The sequence below is a fragment of the Oryctolagus cuniculus genome, chromosome 21 (genome assembly GCF_051225735.1).
Source record: "Oryctolagus cuniculus isolate XC-2025 breed Fujian yellow rabbit chromosome 21, ASM5122573v1, whole genome shotgun sequence".
Taxonomy (NCBI): Eukaryota; Metazoa; Chordata; class Mammalia; order Lagomorpha; family Leporidae; genus Oryctolagus; species Oryctolagus cuniculus.
Genome location: NC_142887.1, coordinates 49,895,681 through 49,916,850, shown reverse-complemented (window position 1 = coordinate 49,916,850; position 21,170 = coordinate 49,895,681). Strand labels below are relative to the sequence as shown.

Below are 21,170 nucleotides of genomic sequence, written 5' to 3'. Positions count from 1 at the left end.
CTCTATACTAAGTAAAGATTTTAACAGTTTGCACCCACACAGACACACAAAGTATAAAGTACTGTTTGAAGACAAGTTTTACCATTTATTCTCATCATACAATTCATTAAGGACAGAGGTTCTACATGTGGAGCAAGTGCACAGTGACTCCTGTTGTTGATTTAACAATAGACACTCTTATTTATGATGTCAGTGATCACCTGAGGCACTTGTAATAAGCTGGCAAGGCTATGGAAGCCTTTTGAGTCCACAAACTCTATCAGTATTTAGACAGGGCCATATGCAAAGTGGAAGTTCTCTCCTCCCTTAAGAGAAAATATGTCCTTCTTTGATGGCCCCTTCTTTCTACTGGGATCTCACAGAGATCCTTCATGTAGATCATTTTTTTGCCATAGTGTCTTGGTTTTCCATGCCTGAAATGCTCTCATTGGATTTTCAGCAACTCTATGTTTTTAAGAATTATAATTCTTGGGGCTGGCACTGTGGTGCAGTGAATTAATGCTCTGGCCTGAAGTGCTGCCATCCCATATGGGTGCCGATTCAGGTCTCAGTTGCTCTACTTCCAATCCAGCTCTATGTTGTGGCCTGGGAAAGCAGTAGAAGATGGGGCAAGTTCTTGGGCCCTTGCACCTGTTGGGAGACCAGAGGAAGCTCCTGGCTCCTGGCTTCAGATTGGCACAGCTCCAGCTGCAGTGGCCATCTGGGGAGTGAACCAGTGGATGGAAGACCTTTCTCTCTGTTTCTCCTTCTCACTGTCTGTAACTCTAACTCTCAAATAAATAAAATCTTTAAAAAAGAAAGAATTATAATTCTCTATACACAGCTGCAAGTAAAGCCAGAACAAGCCTGTGAGAACATCTGAGAACATTTGTACTATGAAGTTCCTGAGTTAAAGGGATTTAAGTAAATAGATGTGGTTGGATTCCAATGAATCTTTATTTATGAAAAGAGGCGTATTTGGCCTACAGGAACTACTAATGCGGTGGATCTTCCTTTTCAGAATATCTTGCATGCATGTTATTACCCACTTTATGGATACCATTGTGTGCCACACCACATTTTTCAAGGGCGTATTCAAATAAAAATTTCAAATCTTTAATTACAAAATAAGGTTTCTTTCTGCTTTTTTTAATTTTTAAGTAATTCAAAATTTAAATATGATTAATAAATTTTATACTTGACTAGGGTAGAAATACCAAGTCTTTAAGATTTTCAAACATTTGATCACAGTACCTCTGGGGGAGTGGCAAGATGGCGGAATAGGAAGGGAGCACACTGATAGTCCGGGGAGAGACAGTTTAATAAAAGTAGAGATACTGCAGGTTCAAGGAAGAGTAGGGGAAGAAACAGCAGAAGAAACTCTTCCGGAATGAGTGATTCACAGTGGACCTGTGTGGAGAGCGTGGGAGCACACAGTTCGGGACACCAGCGGCAGACTCAACACACCAGAACTGGAACGCGAGGTGAGCCAAACCTCAATAGCCCAAGATACCGGCAGGCAAGCGGAAAGAGGAGACTAGAGGGATCGACCCCGGGGGAAAAGTTCACCAGGTTAACTAGAAGAGAGAGAGAGAGAAAAAAAAAGTGACTGATACAGACACGGGTTTCTCTCTCTCTGCTCACCTCTCAAAGGCAAGCAAGACAAAGAGCGGGTGCCATCTTGGACATATGTTATAAGCAGAGCGACCTCAGGTCTGCACTGTCCCTGAGCCTAGCAGAAAAACCTGACTCTGGGCAGGGCGAATTAACAGGAGATTAGGACCTAGTAAATTTGTGGTGCTACTGAACTGAGACTGTGAAAAAAGAGACGGTGGGGGAGAGAACTCACGGAATTCACATGAGTACTCTCCAGAGACACTACAATTCCATAACTTTGGCAACCCAGTGGGAGACTGAAGGAGAATTTGAGCCCACTCTGAGGGCCGAACAGATTCCCTGTGTGGTCCTTGGGAAAGAGCTTCTGATCTCTGGCTCCTGTGGGTATATCATTTGCCTGCTAACTACCTCCAACTTCGTTCAGCTGTGTGGAATTACTTCCCTTTTGAATCAAAAAAAGAAAGAAAGGGAGAGAGAGAGATCTACCACGCCTAACCTGGGAGTGTCACCTTTGGCACACCAAACAGAGCTCTTAGGCCACACCCATCTCAAGTCTCTAAGGCTCCATCAAAAACAGACAGTCCACTTAATCTAGAGTCATAGTATAACAAGAAAAAGCACCACAGTGAAGAAACCAAATATCTCCAGTATGCCAAATAAGAAACGCAAAAACCGAGGTAATAAAAACAAGGAAGTCACTATGACGCCCCAAATGAAAAAGACACCCCAATTCAAGATTATGAAGATGATGAGATAGAAGAAATGCAAGAAGCAGATCTCAAAAAATTGATAAGAACATTAAGAAGTTCTCAAAAACAAATTCTTGAACTACAGAAATCCTTAATGGACAAGATAGAAAATCTCTCTCGTGAAAATGAAATATTAAGGAGGAATCAAAATGAAATGAAACAACTAGTACAACAGGAAACTGTGATAGTGATGAGAAATAATGAAGTGAAGAATTCAATAGATCAAATGAAAAACACAATAGAGAGCCTTACAAACAGAATGGGTGAAGCAGAAGAGAGAATATCGGACTTAGAAGACAGAGAACAGGAAAGGATACAGTCAGACCAAAGAAAAGAAGAGGAAATTAGAAATCTAAAACATATTGTCGGGAATCTTCAGGATACTATTAAAAAACCCAACATTTGGGTTTTAGGAGTTCCTGAAGGCATGGAGAGGGAGAAAGGATTAGAAGGCCTCTTTAGTGAGATATTAGCAGAAAATTTCCCAGGTTTGGAGAAGGACAGAGACATCCTAGTACAGGAAGCTCATAGAACCCCTAATAAACACAACCAAAAGAGATCCTCACCACAACACGTTGTAATCAAACTCTCCACAGTGAAACATAAAGAAAAGATCCTAAAATGTGCAAGAGAGAAATGTCAGATTACTCTCAGAGGATCTCCAATAAGACTCACAGCTGACTTCTCATCAGAAACCCTACAAGCTAGGAGGGAATGGTGAGATATAGCCCAGGTACTAAGAGAGAAAAACTGCCAGCCCAGAATATTATATCCTGCAAAGCTATCATTTGTGAATGAAGGTGAAATAAAGACTTTTCATAGCAAACAGAAATTGAAAGAATTTGTTGCCACTCGTCCAGCCCTGCAAAAGATGCTTAAAGATGTGTTACACACAGAAACACAGAAACACGGTCATCAATATGAAAGAAGGTAAAGGAAGGAAACCTCTCAGCAAAAGATCACAGGGAATTCAAAGCATATATTAGAACTTATCATTGGCAAATGGCAGGGCAAAGTTACCACTTATCATTAGTCACATTGAATGTGAATGGCCTGAACTGTCCAGTTAAAAGACACCGATTGGCTGACTGGGTGAAGGAACAAAACCCATCTGTTTGCTGCTTACAAGAAACACATCTTTCCAACAAAGATGCATACAGACTGAAAGTGAAAGGCTGGAAAAAGATATACCATGCCAACAGAAATGAAAAAAGAGCGGGCGTAGCCATCTTAATATCAGACAACATAAGCTTTACCACAAAAACTGTTAGGAGAGACAAAGAGGGACACTATATAATGATTAAGGGATCAATTCAACAGGAAGATATAACAATTATCAATGTATATGCACCTAACTACAGGGCACCAGTTTATCTGAAAGATTTGTTAAGGGACTTAAAGGGAGACTTAGACCCCAATACAATAGTACTGGGGGACTTCAATACTCCACTCTCAGAAATAGATCAACAAGACAGAAGATCAACAAGGAGACAGTAGATTTAAATGACACTATAGCCCAAATGGATCTAACAGATATATACAGAACTTTCAATCCTACAGCTAAAGATTTTACATTCTTCTCAGCAGTACATGGAACCTTCTCTAGGATTGACCACATACTAGGCCATAAAGCAAGTCTCAGCAAATTCAAAAGAATGAGAATCATACCATGCAGCTTCTCAGACCATAAAGGAATGAAGTTGGAAATTAGCAACTCAGGAATCCCTAGAGTATACGCAAACACATGGAGATTGAACAACATGCTCCTTAATGAACAATGGGTCATAGAAAAAATTAAAAGAGAAATCAAAAATTTTCTGGAAGTAAATGAGGATAACAGCACAACATACCAAAATTTATGGGATGCAGCAAAAGCAGTGTTAAGAGGAAAGTTTATATCAATAGGTGCATACATCACGAAATTGGAAAGGCACCAAATAGATGAGCTTTCAATTCACCTCAAGGATCTAGAAAACCTACAGCAAACCAGACCCAAATCTAGTAGGAGGAGAGAAATAATTAAAACCAGAGAAGAAATCAACAGGATTGAATCCAAAAAAAAAAAAAAAACCATTACAAAAAAATCAGCCAAACGAGGAGCTGGTTTTTTGAAAAAATAAACAAAATTGACACCCCATTGGCCCAACTAACTACAAAAAGAAGAGAAAAGATCCAAATCAATAAAATCACAGATGAAAAAGGAAACATAACAACAGACACCACAGAAATAAAAAGAATCATCAGAAATTACTACAAGGACTTGTATGCCAGCAAACAGGGAAACCTATCAGAAATGGATAGATTCCTGGACACATGCAATATACCTAAATTAACCATGAAGACATAGAAAACCTAAATAGACCCATAACTGAAACAGAAATTGAAACCGTAATAAAGACCCTCCCAACAAAGAAAAGCCCAGGACCAGATGGATTCACTGCTAAATATACCAGACACTTATAAAAGAACTGACTCCAATTCTTCTCAAACTATTCAGAACAATTGAAAAAGAGGGAGTCCTCCCAAATTCTTTCTATGAAGCCAGCATCACCTTAATTCCTAAGCTGGAAAAAGATGCAGCATTGAAAGAGAATTACAGACCAATATCCCCAATGAACATAGATGCAAAAATCCTCAATAAAATTCTGGCCAATAGAATGCAACAACACATCAGAAAGATCATCCACCCAGACCAAGTGGGATTTATCTCCGGTATGCAGGGATGGTTCAATGTGCTCAAAACAATCAATGTGATACACCACTTTAACAGACTGTAGAAGAAAAACCATATGATTATCTCAATAGACGCCGAGAAAGCATTTGATAAAATACAACACCCTTTCATGATGAAAACTCTAAGCAAACTGGGTATGAAAAGAACATTCCTCAATATAATCAAAGCAATCTATGAAAAACCCACAGCCAACATCCTATTGAATGGGGAAAAGTTGGAAGCATTTCCACTGAGATCTGGTACCAGACAGGGATGCCCACTCTCATCCCTGCTATTCAATATAGTTCTGGAAGTTCTACCAGAGATATTAGGCAAGAAAAAGAAATTAAAGGGATACAAATTGGGAAGGAAGAACTCAAACTATCCCTCTTTGCAGATGATATGATTCTTTGTTTAGGGGACCCAAAGAACTCTACTAAGAGATTATTGGAACTCATAGAAGATTTTGGCAAAGTGGCAGGGTATAAAATCAATGCACAAAAATCAACAGCCTTTGTATACACAGGCAATGCCATGGTTGAGAAAGAACTTCTAAGGTCAATCCCATTCACAATAGCTACAAAAACAATCAAATACCTTGGAATAAACTTAACCAAGGACGTTAAGGATCTCTACGATGAAAATTACAAAACCTTAAAGAAAGAAATAGAAGAGGATACCAAGAAATGGAAAAATCTGCCATGCTCATGGATTGGAAGAATCAATATCATCAAAATGTCCATTCTCCCAAAAGCAATTTATAGATTCAATGCAATCCCAATCAAGATACTGAAGACCTTCTTCTCAGATCTGGAAAAAATGATGCTGAAATTCATATGGAGACACAGGAGACCTCGAATAGCTAAAGCAATCTTGTACAACAAAAACAAAGCCGGAGGCATCACAATACCAGATTTCAGGACATACTACAGGGCAGTTGTAATCAAAACAGCATGGTACTGGTACAGAAACACATGGATAGAATAATGGAACAGAATTGAAACACCAGAAATCAATCCAAACATCTACAGCCAACTCATATTTGATCAAGGATCCAAAACCAATCCCTGGAGTAAGGACAGTCTATTCAATAAATGGTGCTGGGAAAATTGGATTTCCACGTGTAGAATCATGAAGCAAGACCCCTACCTTTCACCTTACACAAAAATTCACTCAACATGGATTAAAGACTTAAATCTAGGACTTGACACCATCAAATTATTAGAGAGCATTGGAAAAACCCTGCAAGATATAGGTACTGGCTATGACTTCTTGGAAAAGACCCCAGAAGCACAGGCAGTCAAAGCCAAAATTAACATTTGGGATTGCATCAAATTGAGAAGTTTCTGTACTGCAAAAGAAACAGTCAGGAAAGTGAAGAGACAACCGACAGAATGGGAAAATATATTTGCAAACTATGCAACTGATAAAGGGTTGATAACCAGAATCTACAAAGAGATCAAGAAACTCCACAACATCAAAACAAACAACCCACTCAAGAGATGGGCCAAGGACCTCAATAGACATTTTTCAAAAGAGGAAATCCAAATGGCCAACAGACACATGAAAAAATGTTCAAGATCACCAACAATCAGGGAAACACAAATCAAAACCACAATGAGGTTTCACCTCACCCCGGTTAGAATGGCTCACATTCAGAAATCTACCAACAACAGATGCTGGCGAGGATGTGGGGAAAAAGGGACACTAACCCACTGTTGGTGGAAATGCAAATTGGTTAAGCCACTATGGAAGTCAGTCTGGAGATTCCTCAGAAACCTGAATATAAACCTACCATTCAACCCAGCCATCCCACTCCTTGGAATTTACCCAAAGGAAATTAAATTGGCAAACAAACAAGCTGTTTGCACATTAACATTTATTGCAGCTCAATTCACAATAGCTAAGACCTGGAACCAACCCAAATGCCCATCAACAGTAGACTGGATAAAGAAATTATGGGACATGTACTCTATAGAATACTATATAGCAGTCAAAAACAACGAAATATGGTCATTTGCAGCAAGATGGAGGAATTTGGAAAACATCATGCTGAGTGAATTAAGCCAGTCCCAAAGGGACAAATATGTTCTCCCTGATCGGTGACAACTAACTGAGCACCAAAGGGGAAACTTGTTGAAATGAAATGGACACTATGAGAAACAGTGACTTGATCAGCTCTTGTCCTGATGGTTGGTGTACAATGTAATACTTTATCCATTTTAGTATTTTTTTTGTTCTAGTACCATTGGTTGAACTCTGTAATTAACACACAATTATTCTTAGGTGTTTAAATTTGAACTGAAAAGTGATCAATGTTAGGAATTTGGAAAACATTATGCTGAGTGAAATAAGCCAATCCCAAAGGGACAAATACCACTTGTTCTCCTTGATAGGTGACAACTAACTGAGCACCAAAGAGGAAAATTGTTAAAGTGAAATGAACACTATGAGAAATGGTGACTTGATCAGCCCTCACCCTGAGTGTTGATGAGCAACTTGATATGTTATCCCTCTTAATATTTTTTTGTTTGTTCTACTTAATACTTTTGGTTGAATACTGTAATCAATACACAATTCTTCTTAAGTGCTGAAACTTAACTGAAAAGTGATTGCTGTTAAATACAAGAGTGGGAATAAGAGAGGGAAGAGATGTGCAATTTGGGACATGCTCAAGCTGACTTACCACAAACGGTAGAGTTAGAAACATACCAGGGGATTCCAATTCAATCCTATCAAGGTGGCATGTACCAATGCCATCTCACTAGTCCCAGTGATCAATTTCTGTTCACAATTGATCATAATGATAGGACTAAGAACCAAAGGGATCACATAAACAAGAATAGTGTCTGCAAATACTAGCTGATAGAATCAAAAAGGGAGAGAATGATCCAACATGAGAAGTGAGATACACAGCAGACCCATAGAATGGCAGATGTCCTAAATAGCACTCTGGCCTCAGAATCAGCCCTTAAGGCATGTGAATCCAGCTGAAAAGCCCATGAGAGTATTTCAGGCATGGAAAGCCAAGACACTCTGGAAAAAAAAAAAACCTAAATGAAAGATCTCCACGAATGAGATCCCAGTGGAAAGAATGGGTCATCAAAGAAGGAGGTACCTTTCTCTGAAAGGGAGGAGAGAACTTCCACTTTGACCATGGCCTTGTCTAAATATGATCAGAGTCAGTGAACTCAGGGGGGCTTCCATAGCCTTGGCAACTCATGACAAGAGCCTAGGGTGATTACTGATGCCGTAAACAAGAGTGTCAATTTGTTAAGTCAACAACAGGGGTTGCTGTGCACTTACTCCTCATGTAGGATCTCTGTCCTTAGTGTGCTGTACATTGAGATTTAATGCTATAACTAGTACTCAAACAGTATTTTTCACTTTATGTTTCTGTGTGGGAGCAAACTGTTGAAATCTTTACTTAATGTATGCTAAACTGATCTTCTGTATATAAAGAGCATCCAAAATGAATCTTGATGTGAATGGAAGGGGAGAGGGAGTGGGAAAGGGGAGGGTTGTGGGTGGGAGGGACGTTATGGGGGGGAAGTCATAAAAACAAAAAAAAAAGATTTTCAAACATTTTATGGTATCTACAAATCTAAGCAAGATGATAAATAGTATACCTAATACATATTTGAGAATTTTGAAGAAGTCATTTTATTCTTTAGCTTTAGATGTGTATAATTTAGTACCTTGATCTGCCTTTTACTGCTATATATCCATTTCATAGTTTAAAAGCTTTGAAGTATTCCCAATAATTTGTAACCATTATTTAAGGATTAGAAAACACAGATAAAGTAAAATTAGATTGTGGAAGATCTCTTTGAGTTAGATCCCAGTGGAAAGAACTGGGCCATCAAAGAAGGAGGTACCTTTCTCTGAAGAGAGGAGAGAACTTCCACTTTGAACATGGCCTTGTCCAAATATGATCAGAGTCAGTGAACTCAGGGGGGCTTCCATAGCCTTGGCAACTCATGACAAGAGCCTAGGGTGATTACTGACGCCGTAAACAAGAGTGTCAATTTGTTAAGTCAACAACAGGAGTCGCTGTGCACTTACTCCTCATGTAGGATCTCTGTCCTTAGTGTGCTGTACATTGAGACTTAATGCTATAACTAGTACTCAAACAGTATTTTTCACTTTATGTTTCTGTGTGGGAGCAAACTGTTGAAATCTTTACTTAATGTATGCTAAACTGATCTTCTGTATATAAAGAGAATTGAAAATGAATCTTGATGTGAATGGAATGGGGGAGGGAGCGGGAGATGGGAGGGGTGTGAGTAGGAGGGAAAGTAAAAAAATACACAATGACTCTTAGGTGTTTAATTAATGCTATAACTAGTACTGAAATAGTATTTTACACTTTGTGTTTCTGTGTGGGTGCAAGCTGGAAATCTTTAATATATGCTAAATTGATCTTCTGCAGATAAAGATAATTGAAAATTAATCTTGATGTGAATGGAAGGGGAGAGGGAGTGGGAGAGGGGAGTGTTGTGGGTGGGAGGGAAGTGGGGGGGGGGAGCTATTGTAATCCATAAGCTTTACTTTGGAAATTTATGTTCATTAAATAAAATAAAATAAAAAAAGTAAAATTAGATTGTGTATGATTACAATACTCAGCAATGAAGACTGTGAAAGGACTGCCTTTACACATTGTCTCAAATATCCTTTTCCTTTACTCCTTAACTCATTCCAGTAATTTCTACTCCCCTGACCATTCAAAATTGTTCTCTCCAGGTTGACAGTTATTTTTATAAAATTAGAAGTCATTTCTTCAATGTCGTTTATGTAACCTGTCAGCAGTATTGTTCTCAACAGAACACTCTTCTCCAAAATAGCTTCCTCATTTGTCTTCCAAAATATTTGCATCTAGGGAGTGATTTTAGCTCATTTGTCAAATGTTAGTTGGTTGTCAATGTGTGTGTTCATTTCTGGGGTTTCTATTCTGTCCCATTTGTTTACATGTCTATTTTTGTTCCAGTACTAGGCTGTTTTGATTACAGCAGACCTCAATTATGTCTTGGAATCTGGTATTCTGATGCCTCCAGCTTCGTTTCTGCTTAATATTGAGTAATTGGGATCTTCTTTCTTTCCATATGAACTTTAAAAAGTTTTTTCTATAATTGTGAAGAATGTCCTTGGTATTTTGATTAGGATTGCTTTGACTCTATCAATTACTTGGGGTAGTATGGCCATTTTGATGATATTACTTTTTCCATTCTATGAACATGATTTTTCCCATTTTTATGTTCTTTGTTTCTTTAATTAAGGTTTTGTAATTTTCATTGTAGAGATCTTTCACATTCTTGATTAAATTTATCCCAAGGGTCTTTTTTTTTTTTTTTAACTACTGTGAATGGGCCTAATCTTACAGTTCTTTCTCAGGCAGAGAATTGTTCATGTATAAGAATGACACTGGTTTTTGTGTGTTGATCTTATATCCTACAAATTTCCTTAAATCTCTTATGAGTTCTAATAGTCTCTTAGTGAAGTCTTCTGGTTCCTGTATATAAAGGATTATATTATCTACAAACAGGCATAATTGGAATTTCTCCTTTCCAATTTGTATCACTTTGATTTGTTTTTTTGCCTAATGCCTGACTAAAACTTCCAGAAGTATACTGAAAAATAATAATGAAAATGATCATCTTTGGTTCCAGACTTAATGAAATTCCTCACAGCTTTTCCTCATTCAATATGATGCTGCCTGTGGTTTAGTCATATGCTGCTTTGATTGTGTCAATGTATGCTTCTTATATCCTGAATTTTAAAGGTTTTATCATGAAAGGATGTCATTTTATCAAATGGTTTTCTGCATCTATCGAGAAAATCAAATGGATTTATCTTTCATTTTATTGATTTTAAATAACATATTTATTTGCATATGTTGGACTACCCCTTCATCCCTTGAATAAATTCTACTTTGTGTCTTATTGATGTATTATTGATGATTTTATTGATGTATTTCACACCATTTTGTTAAGGATTTTTGAGTCTATGTCCATTATGGATATTGGTGTATATTTCTTATTTATTGCATCTCTGTGCTTTTGTAATTGAGCTAATTCTTGTCTCAAAGAATAGATTTGGATTGATTTTATCCCTTTCAATTGTTTTGAATGATTTAAGAAGGGGGATCAGTTCTTCCTTCAAAGTTTGATAAAATTCAATTGCTTCTGGGCTGGCACTGGGGCATAGAATGTCAAGCTTCCACCTACAGTTTCTGCATCCCATATGGGTGCTGGTTCAAGCCTCAGGTGCTCCACTTCCAATCCACCTTTGTTCTAATGCACCTTGGACCCCTCCACCCATGTGAGAGACCCAGAAGGAGTTCTGTGCTCCTGAATTTGACCTGGCCCAGCCCTGACCATTACAGCCATTTGGGGAGAGAAACAACAGACTGAAAATCACTTTCTCTGTCTCTCTTCCTCTCCCCCATCTCTGTCTTTTAAATAAATAAATAAATAAATACAATTTTAGAAATTAATTCAGTCTCTTCTATAAATGATGTTTGGAAAGTTGGATTTCCACTGCTATAGTTCAAAATCAAACCTATATCTTATTCCCTATACAAGAATCAACTCACAATGGATCAAGGATCTAAACCTCGTACCTGAAACCATCACATTACTGGTGAACAACATAGGGGAAAGGCTATTGGCCTAGGCAATGAATTCTTGAATAAGATAGCAGAAGCACAAGTAATAAAACAAACATCAATAGACTAATGTGATTACATCAATCTAAGAAATTGTTTCATGAAAAAGGAAATAATTAACAAAGTGAAGAGGTAATCAGAACAATGAGAGAAAATATTTGAAAAAATATGCATCCTATAAAGGATTAATATCAAGAATATACAAGGAGTTGCAGAAACTGAACAACAACAAAATAATCCAGTGAAAAATGTGCCAAGGGCATGAACAGCATTTTCAAATGATGAAATAAAAAGGGCCAGCACTGTGGCATAGCAGGTAAAACCACCACCTGCAGTACCAGTATTCCATATGGGTGGTGGTTCAAGTTCTGGCTGCTCCACTTCTGTACCAGCTCTCTGCTGTGGCCTGGGAAAGCAGTAGAAATGACCCAAGTCCTTGGGCCCCTGAACCCATGTGGGAGACCCAGAAGAAGCTTCTGGCTCCTCGCTCCATACTGGCTCAGCTCCGGCCACTGCAGTCATTTGGGGAGTGTACCAGTGGATGGAAGACCCCTCTCTCTCTCTCTCTCTCTCTCTCTCTCTCTTCCTCTCCTTGTCTCTCTATGTAACTCTGACTTTGAAATAAACAAATAAATCCTTAAAAAAGGGGGGGGGGACCGACAGATGAAAAAACTCCAGGATCACTGCCCTCAGGGAAATGCAAATATAAATTACAGTGTGAGTCCCCTCACCCCAGTTAGCATGGCTGTCATCCAAAATCAAAAATTGCAAATGCTGCTCATTATCAACCATACATATTCTGAAATAAGAATTAAAACTATCACTCACCTAGCTTTCCTATTGCTTTTCTAGTGTACCCATCATAGTCTGTTTTTATTTCTCATCTCCTCCTTTTTAAACATGGAAGTGCTGTAGAGCTCAATCTTTGATATCCTTTCTAATGATTTGTACAACATTTTTTTACTAATGGTTTCCTAATTTGTATCTCCAGCCCAGGAACCCCTCCTTAATTTCAGATTGGTATATCACACTGCCTGCCTGAGACCTCTCTTTGATTATCTATTGTGTATTTAAATCCCAACAGGTCCAAAATATTATTAATGTTATTCTTTCTCATACCTGTCCCTTAGGTAGTCTTCCCTACTTGAGTTAATGGCAGCTTCTGCAGTTGATGTGCTGAGATCCACAGTGCAACTATTTATTTTTTTTTTCCAGGCAGAGTAGACTGAGAGAGAGAGTTATAGACAGTGAGAGAGACAGAGAGAAAGGTCTTCCTTCTGTTGGTTCACCCCCCAAATGGCCTACAGCTGGTGCACTGTGCTGATCTGAAGCCAGGAACCAGGTGCTTCCTCCTAGTATCCCATGTGGATGCAGGGCCCAAGCACTTGGGCCATCCTCTACTGCCTTCCTGGGCCATGGCAGAGAGCTGGACAGGAAGAGGAGCAACCAGGACAAAATCCAGCACCCCAACTGGGACTAGAAACTGGGGTGCCGGTGCTGAAGGCAGAGGATTAGCCTAGTGAGCCACAGCACTGGCACACAGTGCAATTCTGGATTAATCTCTCTTTCACAACTCCTCTCTTGTCTGTAAACAAATCCTATCAAGTTTACCTCAGAAATGTGTCCAGAGGCTAGACATATCTACCTTTAGTTCACCAACAGCTGCAATCTATATTAGTAGGCTAATTGCTTTTCTTCATTTTTTTTTAAATGAAATACTCAGTTAATTGATTTTAATGCAGGAATCTGCTACAAGTGAATGATGAAAACTGTTTATGTGAACAGGATAAAAAATGGTAAACTAAATCCTTCATTTTCTTTTGCAAAAATGTTAGCAGTGATAACTTTTTCTGGGACTAAAACAGGATTGGATCTTCCCTGGGTCATAGCAAGAAAATATTTCATTATATCAATGACCTTGAATGTTTTACAGGTAGCTGATAACTGAATTTCTTAATTTCAATAGATGGTTGCTATGGAATTTTGACTTATATGGATAAGTTCAGAGAACTTAAAACATTTTTACTAAGGAAGGCAATAGAAAAGTTGGTGATAATTGAGGAATGTGGAATTCTAAGAAGTTTTCTTTTAAAAATAAATCAATTACAATATGTTTTTACAGTGCTTTAAGTAGATCTGGTAGAGAAGGCTGTGTTTATTCTATATACTTTTGTTTGCATGTGTAGGCAGTACAAATCTTGAAACATTTTATAAATTTACTGTGACAAAATATATGTATGCTAGCAAAATTGAGATTTTAAAATGTGAATATTGTTTAGTGCCCTTGTGTATATTCTTGAAGAACAGTGGTTTTCTTACTTGATATCTATTGAATTCTTTACTTAGTGGAGTTTTAAAAGTATGTCATTGTAAAAATTAAAAGGAAAATTAAGAAAACAAGGAAGAGTAAAGATGGGAGCAAGGGCGAGAGAGAGGGTTGGTGGGACGTATTACTATGCTCCTAAATCTGTACATATGAAATGCATGGAATTTGTTCACCTTATGTAAATAAAAAAATTAAAAAAGAATTATATTTAGAACTTCAATTGCTTTAGAGTTCATGGTTAGATGTGATTCTTTATTAAATGGCTCAGAAATAGAATTACTTTCATTTTTTAAATTTGGAAGGCATAGAGACAAAGAGATAGGAATGTAATGAAAGAGCTAAACTCTTCATGTCCACTCCATGAATGCCTAAACACTTGGGGTTAGGTCTGCAGAAAAGGCACTCAATCAAGGTCTCCTAGGTGGGTAGCAAGAGCAGTTATCTGTCTCCCAGGGTCTGGATTATCCAGAAGCTTGAGTCAGGTTCTAGAGCCAGAAATGAAACCCAGGGACTCTGACATGGGATGCAGGCATCTTAACTGCTAGGTACATACCTGCTCCACAAATGAAATATTCTAGCACAACTGAACATTGAAATGCTGAACTGAAAGTTGACCTATCATAAATTTATGTGATAATAAACAGAAACACTAAGGACATTCTGAATATAATTTAGCCATTTCTTTCCCTCCCTAGGACTCCTGGAAAAGGATGACATGAGGCAGCTGTGGGAATCTCTTAGGTGTAGACACTTGAGAATTAACTTTTTTTTTATTATTGTAAAGATAATACTGGGTTATGCTGCAAATTTGGGCTTTAGGTTTTGTAATTCACTTTCATGAAATTAATTTTATTTTCCATTTAGAGTTCTGATGGTTTCTTGTAGTAATAATCATTACTTTTTATGCAGAAGTGTAAGTTTACCTACTTAGAGCTTTGAATGTAGCAAATTATCCAAAAGAGATAGCTGCTGTTGAGAGCAGTGCATTTCTAGTAATAATGTCTATTACTGGAAGAGTGTCTCTAGAATAGTTGCCACAGACTTGGTGTTCTTTTCCTTTTGAGAATTACCCTAACAGTTGCCTTGGAAACCCCAGGAGGCCAATGAAGTGATCCTAACCACCCCCAAACTTAGAGAAAGCAAATGAGGACATTGATTTCATCCTGGAAGGTCTTTACTTGTGGTGAAGAAAGGAGCAGAACTCATCATACACTTTGGTTATTAACATCTGTTTTGTTTAGATAATTCTGATTTCACAAGCTGGGAATTTGTACAACTGTTGTGTGTGCATGTATATTTTGTTGCATCAAAGTAGCTGCTATATGTTATTCAGATTTGATTTTTTTATATTCTTAGTTATACTGTAAGATTTGTGTCTAGTAAAATCTAATTCTTGCCTCACGTCCATTAGGGATTGTCTTTTAATAAAGAAATAATAATTTTAATTACTGTTTTCTGAAGGGCAACTTCATATGTATTTAAATTTCATAGTAGCTCTGCAAAGTAGGTGTTTTATCTCTGCAGATAAGGAGACAGATGCTGAGGGGCAAGATAATTGGCTCAAAGTCTTGTGACAGACTAACATGTTGCAGGACCTGTATTGGAACCAAGACTGGTTAGTTAAGCACATGTTGTCTCCACTACTCAAACCTGAATTACACACTTCTCCATATTTCTTTTTATTGCAACTTTTCTTCACTCGAGTTTGGCTTACCTGTCTCTCTGGTCCATCCAGCTACAGAAGCTGGGGATGTTGAAGTAGGGCTTGGGGATGGGGTATAGGCTTCAGTGCTGCTGACCAGGGTAGAGGCCAGCTGATGAATGGTGATGGCTACAGTTCAGCTAGGGGGGAAGTATGGCATCTGTTTGATGGCTGACATTACCAAGAGGGCACCAGACCCTGGACAGATGCTTCATGAGGTGGAGAACATACTACAAGCATCATGTTGAAAAATGTGTTTCTCTTCTTGTCTCATGGGAGTCAGCCTAACTGGATTCTTTAGCTGTCTTTTCTTCCTGGGGCATCTCAGTTTCTTGGAAGCTTGATTCTGAATTTTGGAAAGCAAGAACTTTTGGTGTGGACCCTCACTCTTTCAGCTGGGGTTGGCTTTTGCTGGTTCAGAGCTTGCACTCTTGTCCAAACTCTTTTCTTCCTTAAACTGCCAGCTGCCTCCATGAAAAAAGGAAAAAATAGCAGCACCCTCGGTTCATTTTCTTATTCATTCCATGATGCTATGTTATCTCTTTGTCCTAATGTAGTAAGTAGCTGATCTAATAATCTAATAAATTTTAATTGGCTAACACAAATGTGTTAGAGGAAGACCTGACCCCCCCCCCCCCTTTTTTAATAGGGAACTCTATGCTGTCTGTCTTGATCCAACTCCTTGGTGACTGTTAGGGTCCAAAAAAAACCCACCGCCCAAGGAACGACTCCAAGAGACTTTTTCTCTCATGCAACCAGCAAAGGGTTAAATTTATTGATCCAACATGTTGGGGACCTCTGAAAATACAAGGACAGAGGAGCTGTGAGGAACTACAGCATAGGGTTTATAAAGGCAAAAACCACAAAATCGGGAGGGGGGAGAGAATACACGGTTGCTAAGCAGTTGCTAAAATCTTACAATCAGCAATTATGATTTTAAGACACAGACAAATCACATCTTCATTATTAGCCCAGGTAACCCAGGTGCAACCTTTCTACTTTTAAGCTTGAGCAATCATGCTAGGGGGTTTTTGTGCGTTGCCAAGGGTGATGTAGTGCATTGCTATTGTCCAACTATTTGAGATCATAGTTTCAGACCAGAGTCTCACGGTGGGGGGGTGCTTTCCCAGAATGGAGTCTCAAGTGCTCCAAAATGGAGTCCCTACTGTCAAGGTGCTACTTCACTGTTTTATTTTTACAGCTGCACCAGGAAGGCTTACATATACAATTTTAACTCTTCATTACCCACTCCTTGTTGTGAGGATCTCTAATCTTAGAGATTATTCATTTTTGTCTTTTTTAATGTGACATATTATTGTCTTATGACCATGAGTTTAACATTTTTAACTTGTTCCCTCACGAAGGTGATGAGTCTATTTAACACACAAGGTCCTATGGTTACAATTAGGAGTAGGACAATTAAGGGTCCTGCTAGGGCTGGCAGTAGGGTAGTAAGCCATGGGGACCAGCCAAACCATGACTTAAACCATCCCTGTTGAGTTTCCCTGTCCCGTTGCCATTTTTCCAGTCATTTTCTGAGTTTGGCCATGTAGTTTTTAACCACCCTGGTTCAGTTGGCATAATAATAACATTTTTTCTTTAGGGCCACGCATAATCCCCCCCCCATGAAAATGAGATTCAACCCCCACCTGTTCTGTAATACTGAAATGCAGATACTGGGCTGCATCTGGGAGATTGTGGAAGATTTGTCATGCAGAAGGGGCGGGGATCTCCACCTGGCAGGTTATCAGGTAGAAGGGGGCAGGGCAGGATGCAAAGGCCAGGCTGCTCGTGAAACATTGTCAGGATGACTGAGATGCAGATGCATATGCTGGACACATTAGGCCTTTATGTCACACACACATAAGCTCATAACTGACTTTCTGCCTAATATTTTTCCTCAAGAGGTAATACCCAAAATTCTTCTTTGGGATTATGGATGGAGTTCCGTTTTCTGTAACTTCTTCGAAGCTGGCATGTGGGTGTCGAGGGGGATTTGGGTATTTCCTCTTGCTACCTGTCTTATGGTGTGCAACAGTGGCCTTGGAAAGACCGTGCTGCTCGGTCCAGAGGGCTGCTCAGGTCGTCCAGTAGAATGGGCTGGAAGTCTTGCCTGATGACCATTTGGAGTTCAACAGCTTTTAGTCTGTTAGAGACAAAATGAACAAGGGCATTAAAAACACACTGTGCAAAGAGAAGCATCAAGATTGCAGAAGTTAGTGGGCCAAGGAGAGGAAATAGCCAGGATTTCCGTGACCAGATGTCAGGCCAGAAATCCCAGCCCTGCTTGGCCTGGTCCTGGAGCTGTTTGGCTTTTTCCAGGAAAAGTACAAATTTGGGTTTGTGCCTGTCTAGTCTGATTGACCCAGAGACAATATATATATATATTTTTTGGATATTTAGTAGCCAGTTTTGCTAGGAAGTTAAGCCAATGTACAAGACTAGAGTCTCAGGCTGGGAAAAAGATAAACTAATGAATTATTTACATTTAACCATTTATATTATGGATTATTGTGCACCCCCCTCAAGAGATAGGCCCTTTAAGTCCTCAGTGAGGACCTGTCCAAATAGGTATAGGGCTATCTGAGTTAGCTGTTACTGAAAGCCCTGTTTTTAGGAACTGGCAGGGAGGGCTTTCTAAGCTTAATGTTATTGGATAGACTTTTAAGGCCTGGCTGGGTGTGTGAGGCCCAGACCTATCCATGGGGTGCTGGAAGAGAATTGAAAGAGATGCAAATCTCCTTTAAGGGAGGCACCCTGTTGACTTGCATTACATGGCTGGACTAGGAGGAGAGCTGAATAGGAGGCGGATAGAAATAGGCAACTTGTGTTTCACTGACCCTAGGCCATCCCCTCAATAGCAGTGGCTGGAGCTGGAAGCTGGGCAGAGGCTGGGCAGAGCCAAAGGCTTTTTAGCTCGGGGCCACAGGGTCTATGGTTCTGAACCAGCAGTCCTTTGACACCCAGGGCAGTTCCGTGTCCAGTGACTGTGCTCTTGGCAGAGCTGACAGAAGGCATTTGCTGTCACAACAGCTGCTTGCCCAATGCCCTGGCTCCTCATATTAGCAACAGGTGCCGTTTGGGGTGCACTGGCCTTGCTGGGTCTCCTTGATGGTAATCACCATGTAAAGCAGCCATTGATTGGTCTGTTGCCTATCCTTTGCTGCTAGCTTGCTCCTCGTTTTCCTAGTCTCTAATAAAGTAGACCAAGGAGGCAGCCTCCATGATGTCAGTCAAGAGGGTGCTCAACCCAACCCTGATTTTTGGAGATTTTTTTTAATATCAGGGTGAGCTAGAAAAACTATGGCCATGGGCAAATTCTGACACTTAGTATTTTTCTGCAAGCTAAGACCGTGCCCATGAGGAGAACTATGACCTTTTAGGTAAGATCAACTGTGGTGACCTGTTTGTATACTTTGAGGTTGTCAGTGTAACTTTTTATCTATTTTTTTAGTTTGGTTTAAAAGGGGAGTTCTGCCCATTTACTGCGTACACCAAAAAATTGATCTAGTTGTCACATTATTTTATAGTTTAACCTTTTTTTTTTGTTATGTTGTTTGGGGCCCTATACTGTGGTCAGGCATTATTACAGAAAAGGTCAGTCACCCCTTACATAAGGTCTGGGGATCAAACCGTACATCACAGTGGAGAGTCCTGCAGAACAGTAGTAACTTCCCTTCTGGAAGAGAAAAGAGGAGAAGTGAGGCAGCGAGTCGGGTCTCTAGCCTGACTTTTTGGGCTTTTAGATTTAACCAGTGTTTACTGCGTAGCCTGACTTAGAGGAGAAATTGTGGCAGAGGTCTCTGCCATCCTTTGGCTTCCGGGTATTTACTGTGTAGCCTGTGGACACTAGAGCTTTCTTGGGTTTCTGGAACCCAGTTTTCTAGCATCTACCACATAACCATAACTTAACAGAGACAATAGAGTACACAATGGATTAAAATGAATTTTATGTCTCTTGTTGTCAATAAACCAGAAATAAAAAAAAACCCTTGTATATAAGAGTTTACATAATTTAGGATTATTTAACAGAGTCAAAAAGAGCTTACAGGACCTAACTCTAGAAATGGCAGAGTAACCGATTAAGCAGACACTGTTAAAACAGACATTACAGTTTTTGCAAAAACAGATTCCAAGATTTATGATTTAGACCATTTTTAGATATTTACTAACATTAGTACACATTTAAAAAAAAAAACCCATTGTAGCCGGCGCCGTGGCTCAATAGGCTAATCCTCCACCTTGCGGCGCCGGCACACCGGGTTCTAGTCCCGGTTGGGGCGCCGGATTCTGTCCCGGTTGCCCCTCTTCCAGGCCAGCTCTCTGCTATGGCCAGGGAGTGCAGTGGAGGATGGCCCAGGTGCTTGGGCCCTGCACCCCATGGGAGACCAGGAAAAGCACCTGGCTCCTGGCTCCTGCCAGGATCAGCGCAGTGCGCCGGCTGCAGCGGCGGCCATTGGAGGGTGAACCAGCGGCAAAGGAAGACCTTTCTCTCTCTGTCTCTCTCTCTCACTGTCCACTCTGCCTGTCAAAAAAAAAAAAAAAAAAAAAAAAACACCATTGTTATAACAGAAGATCAGACTTTAACTTTAGGTCAGTGTAATTTTGGCATTAGCACTCAACTCTGTAAACAATATTTTAAAATTGTAAACATTTTAAAACTTTTTATGACTTGTTTACACCTTTTGAAACTTTATACCCGTAGTTACTTTTACATAGCCTTGAATTGTCATGTATGGACAACCTATGAGAATACATGTTAACAAACTCAAACAGTTTTTTTTTTTATTGAATTTGAGATGTTAAAAGTATATATATTTTTCCAAGTTTTACTTAGCACTGATGCCCAGATGACTTAAGACACTGAGTTATTAATGAATACCACACCATTATCTGAAATAAAAGTTAAAATTACATTTTTAGGTTTTTAAGTAACATGAGGATAACACATCCTGGACAGCAAACACTAGTGCATGTTTACAACTTTGAAAAGATCTTCCTCATTAAGAGAAACAAGTTTAAAGCATATTAAAGACATGTAAAACTGAGCAAGCAAGCCACTGAGCAAACTGAAGGGTGTTTGCATTACCTCAATTTTCTGAACCAATCTGCATTGGCTTACTTTAGTTAACAACATAAAGGCTTGTATACACAAAATTTATTCTTATTTTTATAAGACCATTTTAGCTGGAAAGTAAAAACATAAATACAGTATAGGTCTGACACCATTTATAACATTTTAATATATTTTATATAATTTGAATTGACCCAAGCAGCTGCTACTTTAACAAATTTAGAGTCTCATTCTTTGAGAGTTCCAGGGATCCGGCTGGAAGCCCAAAGTTGGAAGACTCGGTTTAGAATTTAAGCTGTCAGAGAGTCAAACCATTTAGCCAAAATTAGTACATTTCTGATCAGTT

At 39.2% G+C, this 21,170-nt stretch overlaps 1 long non-coding RNA gene across 1 annotated transcript in view; it reads right to left on the bottom strand.

Moving 5' to 3' along the window:
• Positions 1-16,495: 16,495 nt before the first annotated feature.
• The window catches only part of LOC127488761 (uncharacterized), a 68,638-nt gene continuing 63,963 nt past the window's right edge, over positions 16,496-21,170 (bottom strand). The window contains exons 3-4 of the long non-coding RNA XR_016227129.1: positions 19,389-20,275; positions 16,496-17,896 (exon numbers count right to left, since the gene is read on the bottom strand). This is a non-coding gene — a long non-coding RNA (uncharacterized LOC127488761). The remainder of the gene's footprint in view (positions 17,897-19,388; positions 20,276-21,170) is intronic.